This window comes from Ochotona curzoniae, unplaced genomic scaffold (genome assembly GCF_017591425.1).
Source record: "Ochotona curzoniae isolate NIBS_2020 unplaced genomic scaffold, NIBS_Ocur_1.0 scaffold_1852, whole genome shotgun sequence".
NCBI lineage: Eukaryota > Metazoa > Chordata > Mammalia > Lagomorpha > Ochotonidae > Ochotona > Ochotona curzoniae.
Window position 1 is genome coordinate 11,255,153 of NW_024467087.1, and position 15,600 is coordinate 11,270,752.

Consider the following 15,600-nt stretch of genomic DNA (forward strand, 5'->3'; position numbering starts at 1 on the left):
ACTAGGCATTTCCACAATTCACAAGCATAGGACAACCCAGCTCTAGGCAACTACCGGGATTGACTTGTACCTAGGCAATGTTACCCTGCTGGGAGAAATGCAGCAAATCTATAGCAGGTGGGCATTGTGGGCCTGGTTAATAGGAAACCTGTGTTAGCTATAGAGTGTGGCAGCACAGTTGCCTGTATTAGTTTTTAGAAAAGATATGTGCAGAAGGCAGGGACTTCTGAGCTGAGGCATCCCACCCTGGCCCCTGGTGGTGGGGTGGGGGATGGAATTCCGGGGAAAGCAGCAGATTCCCTGGGGAGGAGTTCTGGGGGACGCTTTGGAGTGGGAGCAGCTGAGGACATGAATTCTGGTAAGACTGGAGGAATGAATTCTGCTGGCTTCAATGCACTGGGCCAATGCACCCACGGGGAGTCAAAGCAGCTGAATTGGAGTGGTTTAGACGGGGACACTGGAGGAGCTGTCTGTGTCAGGCCAAGCAACCCACCCATGTAGGTGATCCGCTGGGCTCAATGGCATTGCACATGGCACATGCCAAATTTGGGGCTGATGGGCATACCTGGCTGGACTAGGCAACTGAATCTCCATGCGTGTCGAGGCAGGGGGAGTGCCCCACCAGGCTGGCACGCAGTACCCACCAGAATGTGAGAGAACAAGGTCTATGGGCAGACTCTGTAAGGAACTGTGGGCTCACCTCTGCGGGTCTGTGGCACATACAGGTCTGCGTGAAGGAGGGGTGTGATGACAGGCCAAGCCTGCCTGAAGCACAGTCCAGGGTTCAGAGAAGGCTGTGCTGGGCCGGGCTGCAGCACCCGTGGGTACAAGCAACAGTCCGAACGGAGGGCTGATTATGCCAAGCAGGGTCACGTGACCATCTGGCATGCGTGAAACATGGGGCAGGGAGCTGGTCGTGTAGAAGAAGGTGAGGAACTCCCATACTGGGCCAACACTGCCGCTGGGAGTCACAAGAGCTAAGGCTTGGTGTGGGCCAGGTCAAGCAAGGCTGCTAGACTCCTCAGCATTTGTTGGCCAGTTCTAGGCTGAGCCAGACCATGGCACACGCTGGCATGCATGAGGTTGACGATAGAATGTGGATCCTTTGGTGTGGGCTAGAAGCCAACACATACCAGCAAGGCCCGAGACTGCAGGAGAGCCACGCCAGGCTGGGTTGAAGCACCTGCTGGCATGAGCAGGAACCAGGGCTGGAACTGGGCTTGGGAGGGGACCTTCAGGCTATAGCAGTCATTAGCCAGTATATGGGGTGAATCTGGGTCAGGTGAGGCTGGGCTAGGCTGACACACCTGCTGGCAGGTGACAGAGCCAGAAAGGGTGGTGTTCAAACCAGGCTAGGCTGAAACACATGCCGCCAAGTGCCAGGACTCGGTGCAACTCATGTCAGACCTGACCACAGTGCTCCTTGGCAGGTGCCAGATCCAGGCCTGGGAACAGCAGCAGCACGAAGGCTCGCAGCGTGAGCTCGGCCAAGCAGCAGGCATAGGGGACGCTGGGCATGTCCTGTGCAACATTCACCATGATCCCAGGGACGGCACTGCTAGAGAACCTCCTGGTCGAGCAGCGACAGGTTGCCGAGGAAGAAGTGCATCAAGTTGTGCCCCTGAGGGCTTTCTGCTACCAGGAAGAGGATCATGCCATCTCCTGCAAAGGTGGCTCTATAGAGGAGCATCAGGGACCAGGTGAGAACCATCTGGGACGTGGAGTGCAGGGATAGACCCACAACAGTGAGTTCAGTCACCTTGGTGCAGTTTCCCATCTCCTGCTAGTTCATTTGTAGCAGTGCGGCTACAGGTGGGGAGAGAACGTGGGAGTGTGGGTGTGGGGTGGGTTGCACATTGCTAACAAGATGTGCGGTCGCCATGGCACAAGCTCACCCCTGACACGGGCACCCCTAACTGCCAGCCGCTCTAGCAGCCCAACCCCATCTTGGTGCTGGAAACTCCAAAGCCAGTCCCCTGGCGAGAAGGGATGGGATTCCTAGAGCAGCTGAACACAGCCTTGGAAGAAGAGGGCACAGAGCTGCCACAGAGCCTTGGAGGCAGGCACATTGTCCTCCTTCTCCCTCCCCAGGCCCCTTAGGACGCACGCTTGGATGCAGCCAGGTCACTTTTTCATCTAGGTAAGGAGGATGGCAGCCCTGTGGCCCAAGGCAAGCTCTTCAGGGCAGTAGTGTCAGCTGCTTAGTGGAACTCACAGCTCAAGCTCCTGTGTGCTTCCCCACACTGGCACTGAGACAGAAAGAGCCACCGTGCTCTCCTCTGCCCTCCACCCAGCTAGCTTATCTGTCTTCATGGTAGAAAGAAAGGAGAGAGGTCAGGACATTGAGGGAAGGCCCCTACTCTGGGGTATCTAGGGGCCGCCTTGTTCATGGCCCTGTTGCCTTCTGACCCTTGTGTGTGTGGGTGCCTGCACTGGGGCAGAAGCTGAGCTAGGCCTAGGCTCAGTAGCCAGTGTTTGGTCTGCTTGCCTGGTCTGGAATGCCTGCCCTTGCACCAGAAGTCTAAGGGAGGAGAGCTTGTTCGAGGCTTGCCTTGGGACACACGGTTGCCCATGCCCGAGATGAGATGCCTGACTACTGAGCTACAAGCACTCAACACATCTCCTGCCCTGCACTGCCATGCCCTTCATGTGCTATGATTCCAGCCTCCTCCACTCTACTGGAACAAGTGACAGGTAGGGATGAGAGAGGGAACAAGGACAACACTCAGCTTCTAGCTGAGGTGTCCAAATCCAAGGAAAGACCAGCCTGGTGCCACCAGTGAGCTGAGGCCAGGAGAAGCGACATGTGGAGGGCAAAGCCGAGCTCCAGTGTGTTGGGGAGAGGCAGACTGCCATGGAGTCAGGGCAGACCTGGGGGAGAATGAGGCTGAAGATTGTATGTGGAGCTCTGCAAGGGGTAATGTGTAGGAGACAGGGGGCAGCAGATGGCAGCACAGAGCAACAGGCTGGCACTTGCTCTTAGAAGACAGAGTGAAAAGGCCAGGAGAGCATAGGCCAGTGCAGGGCAAGGCAGGATGACTGGCTCCCCACACCGATTATGTTTAGTCCAGCTGGCTGTAGGCTCCGCAGCACACGAGAGGCCGGAAACATAGTGTGACAGACACTTTAATCACAAAGATCATGCATTTTTAAAAAGGCAATCTGCATTCCAGCAATGAAGTTGTAGGCGAGCACCTCAGCAGATCCCCTGCCATCAGGCATGGAGGTGAGGGGAAAGCTGGTGCTGTGGCTCATCTCAAAAGGACCCGGCTTCTTCTGGGGATGCGGGCGCTGCTTTCAACCCAGCGAGGAGAGCAGATTCAGGCAGTGTCCACCAGTTGGGGGCCGTCCCGGGACTCCCCGAAGGCTCCACCTCCATCCACTCACCTCCATCCACCTGAGACTTTCCTTCCTCACACTGTAAGTTCCCTAGGGTGGGGCAAGGGGCCAAAGAGAGAGACAGGCACAACCAGGCTCACCTTGTCTGTGTGGGAGGCCAGACCCAGCACCCCAACACTCCACTCCAATCCCACCCGGTGTTACCCAGTCCCGGGAATGACTCCCTCACACCAGCCAACACATAGGGAAACAGTCGTTGAGTCTTTCTCAAATACTCGTGAGCAAGAGACTTGTTCCCAATCTGTTAATAACATGCACATGGCCTGGCAACCAGCATTGGAGAGAAAATGCACTCAGAGTCTCCATTGGGCTAAAGCAAGATTCCAGGACTCACTGGTGAAACGTGCATGTGGTCACACAATATGTGTCTCACAAGGGTGTGCATGGAAGGATGGACAGGCAGGCAGCTCCAGGGTCGGGCCGCACACGGGCTTTGTCCCACAAGACTGGTAGTCTTTAGGGGCCACCACCATCCTCAGCACAGCCCTGGCCTGCTTCGGTCCCCAGTTGCTGCACAATGTCACCTGGTCACCGCTAGCCCCAGCCTACCTAGCTGAAGCTGCAGGCGGTCGATTTCTCTCCTTAGCAACTGACACTAGCCAGGCAGACAGGGGGAGAAACAGCATGGTCAGCCTGTTCCCGGCCATTGTTCCTTCCCCTCCTCGAGACCTTACCGCGTCCCCACCCACATCCCCATGCCCAGTGCTCAAGTGGAATGGGACCAGCAGGAATGAGCAGGTGCCCCGTGTTTGGAGAGCTGTGGGAAGGGAAGGGGCATGAGTCGCTCTAAGCAGGATACAGACAGGACTACACAGCCAAAGGAGTATTACTTGAGCACACGACTGCAGTGCCATTGGCAGCTCCCTCCTTCCCTCTTGCGGATGTTGCTGAGGTGGCCCGTGCACATCTGGGAGAGAAAACAACAACAACAACAACAACAACAAAACATGTTCCTGGGTAACAGGAGGGATGCAGCGAAGGTTCTCCAGCCAGCCTTGCCAACCACAGCCAGCCCCAGCCTGCTGCTTCAGGTCTCCCAGAGGTGGCTGAGGAGCCAGAGCAGTCTGGGTGCGAGGCAAGCACTTGGGGGTCCCAGGTCCAGGGATCTACCCCCACCACTTCTTCGTTGGGCTCCTCTAATTCCATCACATCCGAATGCCTCACCTGGGTGCAGGGATGCCCTGGCCTGGATTTCTTCCTGCCCTACGACCAAGGGCTGTGTACCCCCGGTCTGTTGTCTGTGCTGGCTCTGGGCTACTGCCTGATGGATTCCATTACACGCAGTCACGTGAGCCAGTGTCGTTCTCTCACCTAGGAACTAAAACACAAGTTGCTGGCCAGGGAATATGTGTGTGCGTGTATGTGTTATGCGTGTGTGTGAATGTTTGTGTGTTTATGCATGTTTATGTGTGTGTGTGTGTGTGCGTGTGGGATGAGGAAAAGTGTGATGCAGATGAGCCTACTGAAGTGGCCACAGGGAAGCAGCAGGGAGAGTAAGGGGTGTGTGTGTGTGTGTGTGTGTGTGTGTGTTCATGCGGCTCTGTTAAGGACAGTTGTGGGGCCGGGGAGAGAATGCCCAAGGAGCGGGGCATGAGGGAGGCCTGCTCACTTGTTCCTCCTCTGAGTGGGGCTGCTTGTTCCGGGTGGCATCATCCTGGGCCTGCATGGCATTCTCCCTAGTGCTGCCGACCACAGGCTTCTTCCTGGCACAGGGTCTGGGCAGTCTGGAGCCCCTGAGGGCCAGGGCGCCTTGCCCACCTCGGCCGAGTGGTGGAAGGTCGGTCCCAGGTGGGAATGGTGTGGGGCCTGGGCAAAATTCTGAAAGGAGACCCTGGGTCTTCCTCCCCATGGCGCCTTTGGGGGTGCTGCCAGCCGGGCCCTGCTCGTCCAGGGCCTCCTTGCTGGGGGAAGCCTGGCAAAGGCAAACTGCTCTGGCCCCTCTCCTGCTGCTGCTGCCCAGCCCCGCTGCTGCCTTCCTGATGGGCAGCTTGCTGGAAAATGGCTGTCTGCGCTCTTCTCTCAGTGGCACGCATGGTGCGGAGTCACATAGAACCCCAACGCTGTCTTCTGTAGTGCGTTGGCCGGAGTCCTCTGCGCAGCTGCATGTGCTGGGGCTCCCTTCACTGAAGAGCAGCTGCCCCGCAGCCTCTGCTCCGCTGGGATCATCGCTGCAGACCAGCTGCAGTGCTTCCAGCTCTGAGGGTCGCTGGCTGGGCAGCTGGGGCTGCTGGGCAACCATGGGCCAGGTCAGGCACCTGGGCCCACCCTGCCCCTCCCAGGCCCACCGAGGGTCACAGCGCTGGCAGACACCCCTCCACTCGGCCCACTGCCCGGGCTTCCCAGGAGACCCCTTGCCGAGTCCATCCCCCTGCTCTGGCCCTCTCCCACCAGGGCCACCCTCAACCCAGGCAGATCCTTCAACAAGCCGCCATCCCCACGCCCCTGATGCCCAATCCCAATGCCTCACTCACCTCCCAGCCCTTCAGAAGCCTGCCACCAGCTGCCCTCCTCCCGCCACCGCCCTCCAGGAACCCAGACCCAGGCTCCTGCTCCAATGAGCTCACCTCCTTGCTGTCGGAGGAGCTCATGCTGCAGAACCACGGGCAGCTTGGCGGGACGCCCCCGCCCTCAGCGGCCCTTCTGTCCTCCTGGAAGCCTCCTGAGGGAATGACCAGCAGCAGCAAGCACACTGCAGTGTGTGTGTGCACGCGCCCCGCCCTCCAATCAGAGCGGGACACGTCAGCAGCCCTCTGTGAGGGAGGCCAGTGAGGGAGGAGGAGCTTGAGGACCCCGCGGGGTGGGGGGGCGGTGGGCTGCACTGGGGAGGGTTGGGGTGGGGTGGGGTGTGGGGGGCAGATGGGTTGGACTGGGAGTGGGGTGCGTTGTGTTAGGAGTATCTGGGGTTTAGGAGGGGGATTTGCAGGCATGGCCATGGGGTGGCTGAGGCTCTGCCTGCTGAGCTCCCTGGCAGGGCTGTGGCCACCCACACAGAACGCAGGACCCCTGCCCCAGCCAGGGCAGCCAGGGTGAGCAAAGCGCCTAGGTGCCCTGGGCTTGTTGTATCAGCTGGGCCGTGCAGGCAGGAAGCGTGGCCTGGGCCATGGTCCACAATGCCAAGAGGCCGCTGGCAGTCTGCTGCCCGCAGCATCGTGGTTACAGATCACGACTTGCAGGTGTGCACACCTTCCTGTCTTGCGGGAACCCGGGACACGGGGCAACCCCATTCCCATTCACAGCAGTCTTGGGCCGCACACTGTAACCTCAGTCGTTGTCATGCATTGGCCATGGCAACAAGCCAGAAACTCCACCTGGGTCTCCTAGGTCAGTGTGGTCATCTTCAGCTCTCTTTTCAAGTGCATGAGCAGGAACCTAACTAAAACTAAGGTCGTGATTGCTGGTGTTCATGCAGGCAGAGCTTGTGGCAGCCTGACTTGGGCTAGCTTGTAGCATGCCTCTATGTGTGGCATGGATGGGGCTGGTGGTGGAAGTGACCAGGCAGCCTCAGTCACTGATAAGTGTGCTGGCCGGTTCAGGTGAGAGACCGAACCTGACCATGCACTAATGGCACACCAAGAGTCAAGTCTGAGTTCATCCCAGGTCAGGTCTCTTGAGGACCTGGCTACCTAGACCAGTGCACTCAAACTGCAGCCCAGGCAAAATCAAAACTACGGCTTCCAGTCTGTGGGTGCAAGTTTCAGGACTGGAAGTCCTCTGTTGCTCAGGCCCATGCAGTGCACAGCATGTCCACAAACACATAGGGGCCGTGATGGCCAGCTCATCTACCCCAGGAGATGGTAGGTGATGTCCATCCCGGGCCTTGTCGGAGGATAGAAGGCAGAACAGGTTGGACAGCTGTCCTGGCCAAGCTTTGCAGCAAGTGTCTAGGTCTGTGTGAATGTACTAAGGTGGACTTTGTCAACCAACAGACTTTCTGAAAGACTTTCTGAACCTCGGTGCAACAAAAGCAACAACTTCTCAGTGCTATCAAAATCACTCAAGTAACAGCCTCAGAACACTCTTCCCCACACCAGGGTCTCTAAGGCATCATGAAAGGACCCTCCCCGTCCCTGGGTTCTGATGTAGTTTGACAGGAAGGAGCAGTCTCCACTCGTTCCCCGTTTGAAGACACAGGAAAACAAAACAAGATGGGAAACATTTGTCCCACGCACCTTGTTCCATACCTTAACACTCACCGCATGGACATGCATCCCTCTCAACTATGTAAACAATGTCAGAACTTGCAAAGAAAGTGAGACCCAGGACTCAAAGTGCTTCTCTGATAAGGGTACAAGCACCACACATGGAAATACGTTTGTAGCACCACGATGCGAATCCAAAGCTGTAGCATATTTTAAAAAAATGAACATGCGTTTCTTTGAAAAGCAGGTTTATAGAGACATAAGATGAGACAGAAAAAGAAAATCTTCAATCCACTGGCTTACTCCACAAATGGCCACATCCAGCAAGCGCTGGGCTGGTCCAAAGCCTGAAGAACAGAACCGGTGCCCCTATGAGATCCTGGTGCGTGCAAAGTGAGGACTTGACCTGCTCAGCTCCCATGCCCGGGCTTGAACATCATGTAAAAATATCCCATGTGTGAAAAGAGAAATCGCAAATACAAGTAGAAAGTACTGGGGCTGGAGAGGTGGCATAACAAGCTAAGCTTCTGCCTGTGGTGTTGCTGGCATCCCACACGGGTGTCATCTCATGACCCAGCAGCTCCCACTTCCGATCCAGCTCCCTGATTGTGGCCTGGGAAAGCAGCAGAGGAAGGCTGAAGTCCTTGAGCACCTGCAATCATGTGGGAGGTCTGCAAGGAACGCCTGGCTCCTGGCTTGATATTAGTTCAGCTCTGGTTACTAAGGGCATTTGGGGAGTGAAATGTGGACAAAAGTCATTTCCTGGGCCCGGTGCTGTTGCCTATCTACTAAAGTCCTCCCCTTGCAAGCGCAGGGATCCCATATGGGTGCTGGTTCTAATCCACATGGCCCCTCTTCTCATCCAGCTCCCTGCTTGTGGCCTGGGAAAGCAGTCCAGGATGGTCCAATGCTTTGGGATCCTGCACCCACGTAGGAGACCTGGAGGAAGTTCCTGGCTCCTGGCTTTGGATCTGTGCAGCAGCTCCAGAGCGGTCATTGTGGCCTCTAGAGGAGAGAATCAACAGACGGAAGATCTTCCTCTCTGTCTCTCCTCCTCTCTCTGTATCTGACTTTCCAGTAAAAAAAATAAACAATAAATGTTGGAGTTTTGTTTGTTTGTTTGTTTTATAGAAGTGCTCTCCCTTTGCCTCTCCTCTCTGTAACTCTGCCTTTCAAATAAATACTAAATACGTTTTGGGGAAGAAAAGGAGTATGCAGCTGGATTTTATTAATTTATCCAATCTTGCAAACTTTGGCTTTTCAGAGCAGTTTCGGAGGAGTTCCTTACTAGTTTCAGAATGGCTTTAGATTTACAGAATAGACACTATGAGATAGTAATACAAAAAGTCCTCCAATACCCTTCCCCCCCTTTGCCCCTATTAACCGTACACATCACTATCTTTCTCATAGTTGACAAATCACACTCACTGAGGGCCTCACCCACCTTCCCTGCACTCTATAAATACAATCACAATTTCACATTTCATCATCAGTTTCTTAAGATGATTTACTCTCATGCTGCCTTCCCCTAGCTGAAAAGAAATCCGAAGCAAAGAGTGTGCACTCTAGATGTTCTCAAATGAGAAGACCAAATTACTACCTATCAACAGTAATCTTGAATGTGAAGGGCTTCAACTCATGAGCCCAGCATCCTAGATTAGCAGACTGGATCCAACAACAAAACCCACAGGAGACACATCTCACCCACAAAATTCTGTGGGAACAAAAAGTCAAAGGATGGAAAAAGATATTAGAGGATAATGGAAAAGGAAACTAAACTGGTGTAGCCATTCTTGTATCAGTAACACAGACTTTGACGTGAGAAATATGAAAGAGCTCAAGAAGGACACCACATCATGATCAAAGGTTCCATTCAGCCAGAAGACATCACCTTACTCGTGTTTCGGGTGTTTTCTTTTTCATCTTCAGTTTTGTGTGTATTTCCTGAAAAGAGTTTCTTCCTCCTTAAATATTTGTAAAGATGTATTGATTTTCATTGGAAAGTCAGATATACAGGGTAGAGGAGAGACAGAGAGGAAGATGTTCTGTCTGCTGGTTCACTGCGGGTCTCCCACGCAGATGCAGCATCCCAAGACCTTGGGCCATCCTTGACTGCTTCCCAAGGGCACAAGCTTGCAGCCAGAATGGGAAGCAGGGCCACCAGCACAAAAATCCAGCACCCACGTGGGATCCCTGCACATGCAAGGTGCAGACTTTCGCCACAAGGCTGTCCTGCTAGGCCCCAAATTGTGGGATTTTGTTTCCTTAATAGTATCTGCAGTGACTCGTAGGTCGTGCAGTGGCATCGCTTTCTTCAAGAAGGCTTTTTATTTCCTTTTTCATTTCTGAAGTGACACATTGGCCATCTTCTGTGATCCTATGCTCTGGTCACACTATCGCCTGCCCAGCCTTTCTCCCACTCTTGCTTGGAGAAGTGCCCAGAGTTAGACAGACACCAGCTGTCCTAGATCACTGCAGTGAAAGCAGTGCTGGTGTTGCCAGAACCTGCTGGCTGATGGGTCTGAAGGACACCTGGACCCATTTTGGGTAGAAACCCAAGGATGCCAAGTCAGTACTGTTTTCCCTGTGTGAAGGCAGTGCAATGCGGCCTGCTGGAAATGACCTCGCTCCTGGCTCAGCACATGTACAGCTTGCTGTTGTCCCTCAAGCCCCTCAGCCTTTTCTCCAGAACACAAATTGGTGTCCAATGCGGCACTAGTGGTGGTGAGTTGTGAAAATCCACCCTGTTCTTGCACCCATCTGCTTGGGCTCTGCCACTGTGCATGTGCTTGGGGTCAGATCAAGCAAATCAGCAGGATGGGCAGTTGTATGCCTGGGTTCACCTCCCAAGCTCCAGTGAACTCCCCTTCTCACCTGGACACTAGTGGAGCTCTGATTGCTGACTGCCAACCACCGCTGGGATATCCGGGCACTGCAACACCGCTCTGTTGTCTCTGCTGCTTTCCCGTGTCCACAGGACTCCAGGTGTGCCTGTGCTGTCCACCAGTCCTCGCCTACGTCCCGGGCTTGCAGCCTCTTGGCTTCAACCACGCTCATGATTCTCCATCTGTCTAAATATGTCCTTACCCTATCCACCATCTTGTTTCCCCAGGAAAAGAAATATAAAAGCAACTAGACCGTAGGAGACAAAATACCTGGAGTTATCAAACATATGCTTCGATAGGACTAGGATTAGTATATTTCAGAAAATAGATAACAAGGTAATCATTTCACCCAAGAATGGAAATGAGAGGAAAGAAGATCACATGGAGTTTCAAAACTCCATGAGGAAACTGAGCATTTGAACCAAGAAAATACTTGAGGTGTTTGGTTGGGATGGGACTGGCGTGATGGCTCAGTGTCTAAATCCTCATCTTACATGTGCCGGGATAACATATGGGTGACTCTTTGTGTCCTGGCTGCTCCACTTCCCATCCAGCTCCGTGCTTGTGACCTGAGAAAGCAGTGGAGATGGCCCAAAGCCATGGGACCGTGCACCCATGTGGGAGACCAGGAAGAGGCTTCTGGCATCTGGCTTCACATCAGCACAGCCCGGCTGTTGCCACCACTTAAGGAGTGAACCAACAGATGGAAGCTCTATCTGTCTCTCCTTCTCTTTCTGAATACGCCTTTCCAATAAGAATAAATCTTTTATTTCTGAAAAGAAAGCTAATAATTGGAATACATTGCTCTGTTTCGAGTGTTTGAGCAAATCTCTTGGTTCATTGCTTTGCACACTTGGAGAATGAACACTCACAGAATACCCATTCATTAGAAGGCTATATACATCTTAAAAGTTGTTGGGAAAAAGTACTAAAGAAGAAAACAGCCAGCTACCGTACCAAAACAAACCAGAGGGAGAAAATACATTCTGATACCATGATTGCAACGTTATAACACGTTCTCCTTTTTTTCCAATAAGTAGATGACAAATCATATGAAGAGGCAAAAACAGAGCCAATACACTGGGATGAAGGAGATCAATGGTCATACCAATGATGCTTGAGGAAACCCATTCATTGGATTTATTAAACCAAGACTTGAGGCTCAGTGAGGTCAGGAAAACTATGTACCTTGAAGCAAAGGAAACCATGAGAACGACGTCTCCCCGGAAACAGAAACTCAACAGAGAGTAAGTATTCAGAAGCATGAATAGAAGTTGTGGATTTGGAATACACACTCACTGAAAAAGAACAATCAACTCGAGGGACTCAACAGTACATCTGAGCAAGAGTCACTGAACGCAAGGAGGAAACAATTGAAATCATGTAGTCTGAGAAACAGAATGGAGAAAAGAATAAAGGAAAGTGAGAAGAGCCTAAGTAGATTTGTTGGGATGCCTTCAAGAAGGTAGGCAACATGTGCACATGGCAGATGGAGATGGAGAGAAAAAGGAGAAGAAGAAGAATCAAAGGGTGTAAAGACAAAATGATTTGTCATTTACAATAAATGATCAAGTGTCAACGCTGATATTTCATCAAGCCTCATGAAGAACAAAAGACAGTGGGACTGCTGTGGGAATGGAGATCCCAAATTATCCTGTAGGAATCCAGAGACCTGGCTAAGCTCAGAGACACTGCCAGCTAGCTTACTGCAGGCTCTTATGTAACCCTCTGTAAGCTCACAACCAGCACACACAATAGAGATGAAGGAAAAGCACAATTTACTGGAAGGCGAGGAGATGGTGCACTCCCAGCGGTGAGTATGGGCAACCTCAAGAGACAGACTGTCCCATACCAGGGCTGGTGTGGTCCTTTATAAGCTAGGACTTGTGCTCAGACTAGGGTCTGAATGAAAACACAAAGGCGCAGAGGTTGAAGATGGGATCGCAACACAAGTAGTGTGGGCCTCAGGAACATGTCATGGCACCTAGAGCATGGTGGAAGGTAAGGTTCCCTTGTGACTCTTCACCCACCTTGACTGGCATGGAAGGTGATGGGGTTTGAGAGTTGCACATGGCTTGGGCATTGACTGTCCTTAGGTGTAGATGCCTTCATGACTCCCCCCTGTCTCACACACAGCACGATGATACATTTGGAAGTGCTTAAAGAAAACAAAAACAAAAACATGTCAACCAACAATGTGGATGAGCCCAAATTGTCTTTCAAAAATAAAGGCATCAAAGCAGACTTGACAAGACACAAAGCCGGAGACTAGGCATTTCCACAATTCACAAGCATAGGACAACCCAGCTCTAGGCAACTACCGGGATTGACTTGTACCTAGGCAATGTTACCCTGCTGGGAGAAATGCAGCAAATCTATAGCAGGTGGGCATTGTGGGCCTGGTTAATAGGAAACCTGTGTTAGCTATAGAGTGTGGCAGCACAGTTGCCTGTATTAGTTTTTAGAAAAGATATGTGCAGAAGGCAGGGACTTCTGAGCTGAGGCATCCCACCCTGGCCCCTGGTGGTGGGGTGGGGGATGGAATTCCGGGGAAAGCAGCAGATTCCCTGGGGAGGAGTTCTGGGGGACGCTTTGGAGTGGGAGCAGCTGAGGACATGAATTCTGGTAAGACTGGAGGAATGAATTCTGCTGGCTTCAATGCACTGGGCCAATGCACCCACGGGGAGTCAAAGCAGCTGAATTGGAGTGGTTTAGACGGGGACACTGGAGGAGCTGTCTGTGTCAGGCCAAGCAACCCACCCATGTAGGTGATCCGCTGGGCTCAATGGCATTGCACACGGCACATGCCAAATTTGGGGCTGATGGGCATACCTGGCTGAACTAGGCAACTGAATCTCCATGCGTGTCGAGGCAGGGGGAGTGCCCCACCAGGCTGGCACGCAGTACCCACCAGAATGTGAGAGAACAAGGTCTATGGGCAGACTCTGTAAGGAACTGTGGGCTCACCTCTGCGGGTCTGTGGCACATACAGGTCTGCGTGAAGGAGGGGTGTGATGACAGGCCAAGCCTGCCTGAAGCACAGTCCAGGGTTCAGAGAAGGCTGTGCTGGGCCGGGCTGCAGCACCCGTGGGTACAAGCAACAGTCCGAACGGAGGGCTGATTATGCCAAGCAGGGTCACGTGACCATCTGGCATGCGTGAAACATGGGGCAGGGAGCTGGTCGTGTAGAAGAAGGTGAGGAACTCCCATACTGGGCCAACACTGCCGCTGGGAGTCACAAGAGCTAAGGCTTGGTGTGGGCCAGGTCAAGCAAGGCTGCTAGACTCCTCAGCATTTGTTGGCCAGTTCTAGGCTGAGCCAGACCATGGCACACGCTGGCATGCATGAGGTTGACGATAGAATGTGGATCCTTTGGTGTGGGCTAGAAGCCAACACATACCAGCAAGGCCCGAGACTGCAGGAGAGCCACGCCAGGCTGGGTTGAAGCACCTGCTGGCATGAGCAGGAACCAGGGCTGGAACTGGGCTTGGGAGGGGACCTTCAGGCTATAGCAGTCATTAGCCAGTATATGGGGTGAATCTGGGTCAGGTGAGGCTGGGCTAGGCTGACACACCTGCTGGCAGGTGACAGAGCCAGAAAGGGTGGTGTTCAAACCAGGCTAGGCTGAAACACATGCCGCCAAGTGCCAGGACTCGGTGCAACTCATGTCAGACCTGACCACAGTGCTCCTTGGCAGGTGCCAGATCCAGGCCTGGGAACAGCAGCAGCACGAAGGCTCGCAGCGTGAGCTCGGCCAAGCAGCAGGCATAGGGGACGCTGGGCATGTCCTGTGCAACATTCACCATGATCCCAGGGACGGCACTGCTAGAGAACCTCCTGGTCGAGCAGCGACAGGTTGCCGAGGAAGAAGTGCATCAAGTTGTGCCCCTGAGGGCTTTCTGCTACCAGGAAGAGGATCATGCCATCTCCTGCAAAGGTGGCTCTATAGAGGAGCATCAGGGACCAGGTGAGAACCATCTCTGGGACGTGGAGTGCAGGGATAGACCCACAACAGTGAGTTCAGTCACCTTGGTGCAGTTTCCCATCTCCTGCTAGTTCATTTGTAGCAGTGCGGCTACAGGTGGGGAGAGAACGTGGGAGTGTGGGTGTGGGGTGGGTTGCACATTGCTAACAAGATGTGCGGTCGCCATGGCACAAGCTCACCCCTGACACGGGCACCCCTAACTGCCAGCCGCTCTAGCAGCCCAACCCCATCTTGGTGCTGGAAACTCCAAAGCCAGTCCCCTGGCGAGAAGGGATGGGATTCCTAGAGCAGCTGAACACAGCCTTGGAAGAAGAGGGCACAGAGCTGCCACAGAGCCTTGGAGGCAGGCACATTGTCCTCCTTCTCCCTCCCCAGGCCCCTTAGGACGCACGCTTGGATGCAGCCAGGTCACTTTTTCATCTAGGTAAGGAGGATGGCAGCCCTGTGGCCCAAGGCAAGCTCTTCAGGGCAGTAGTGTCAGCTGCTTAGTGGAACTCACAGCTCAAGCTCCTGTGTGCTTCCCCACACTGGCACTGAGACAGAAAGAGCCACCGTGCTCTCCTCTGCCCTCCACCCAGCTAGCTTATCTGTCTTCATGGTAGAAAGAAAGGAGAGAGGTCAGGACATTGAGGGAAGGCCCCTACTCTGGGGTATCTAGGGGCCGCCTTGTTCATGGCCCTGTTGCCTTCTGACCCTTGTGTGTGTGGGTGCCTGCACTGGGGCAGAAGCTGAGCTAGGCCTAGGCTCAGTAGCCAGTGTTTGGTCTGCTTGCCTGGTCTGGAATGCCTGCCCTTGCACCAGAAGTCTAAGGGAGGAGAGCTTGTTCGAGGCTTGCCTTGGGACACACGGTTGCCCATGCCCGAGATGAGATGCCTGACTACTGAGCTACAAGCACTCAACACATCTCCTGCCCTGCACTGCCATGCCCTTCATGTGCTATGATTCCAGCCTCCTCCACTCTACTGGAACAAGTGACAGGTAGGGATGAGAGAGGGAACAAGGACAACACTCAGCTTCTAGCTGAGGTGTCCAAATCCAAGGAAAGACCAGCCTGGTGCCACCAGTGAGCTGAGGCCAGGAGAAGCGACATGTGGAGGGCAAAGCCGAGCTCCAGTGTGTTGGGGAGAGGCAGACTGCCATGGAGTCAGGGCAGACCTGGGGGAGAATGAGGCTGAAGATTGTATGTGGAGCT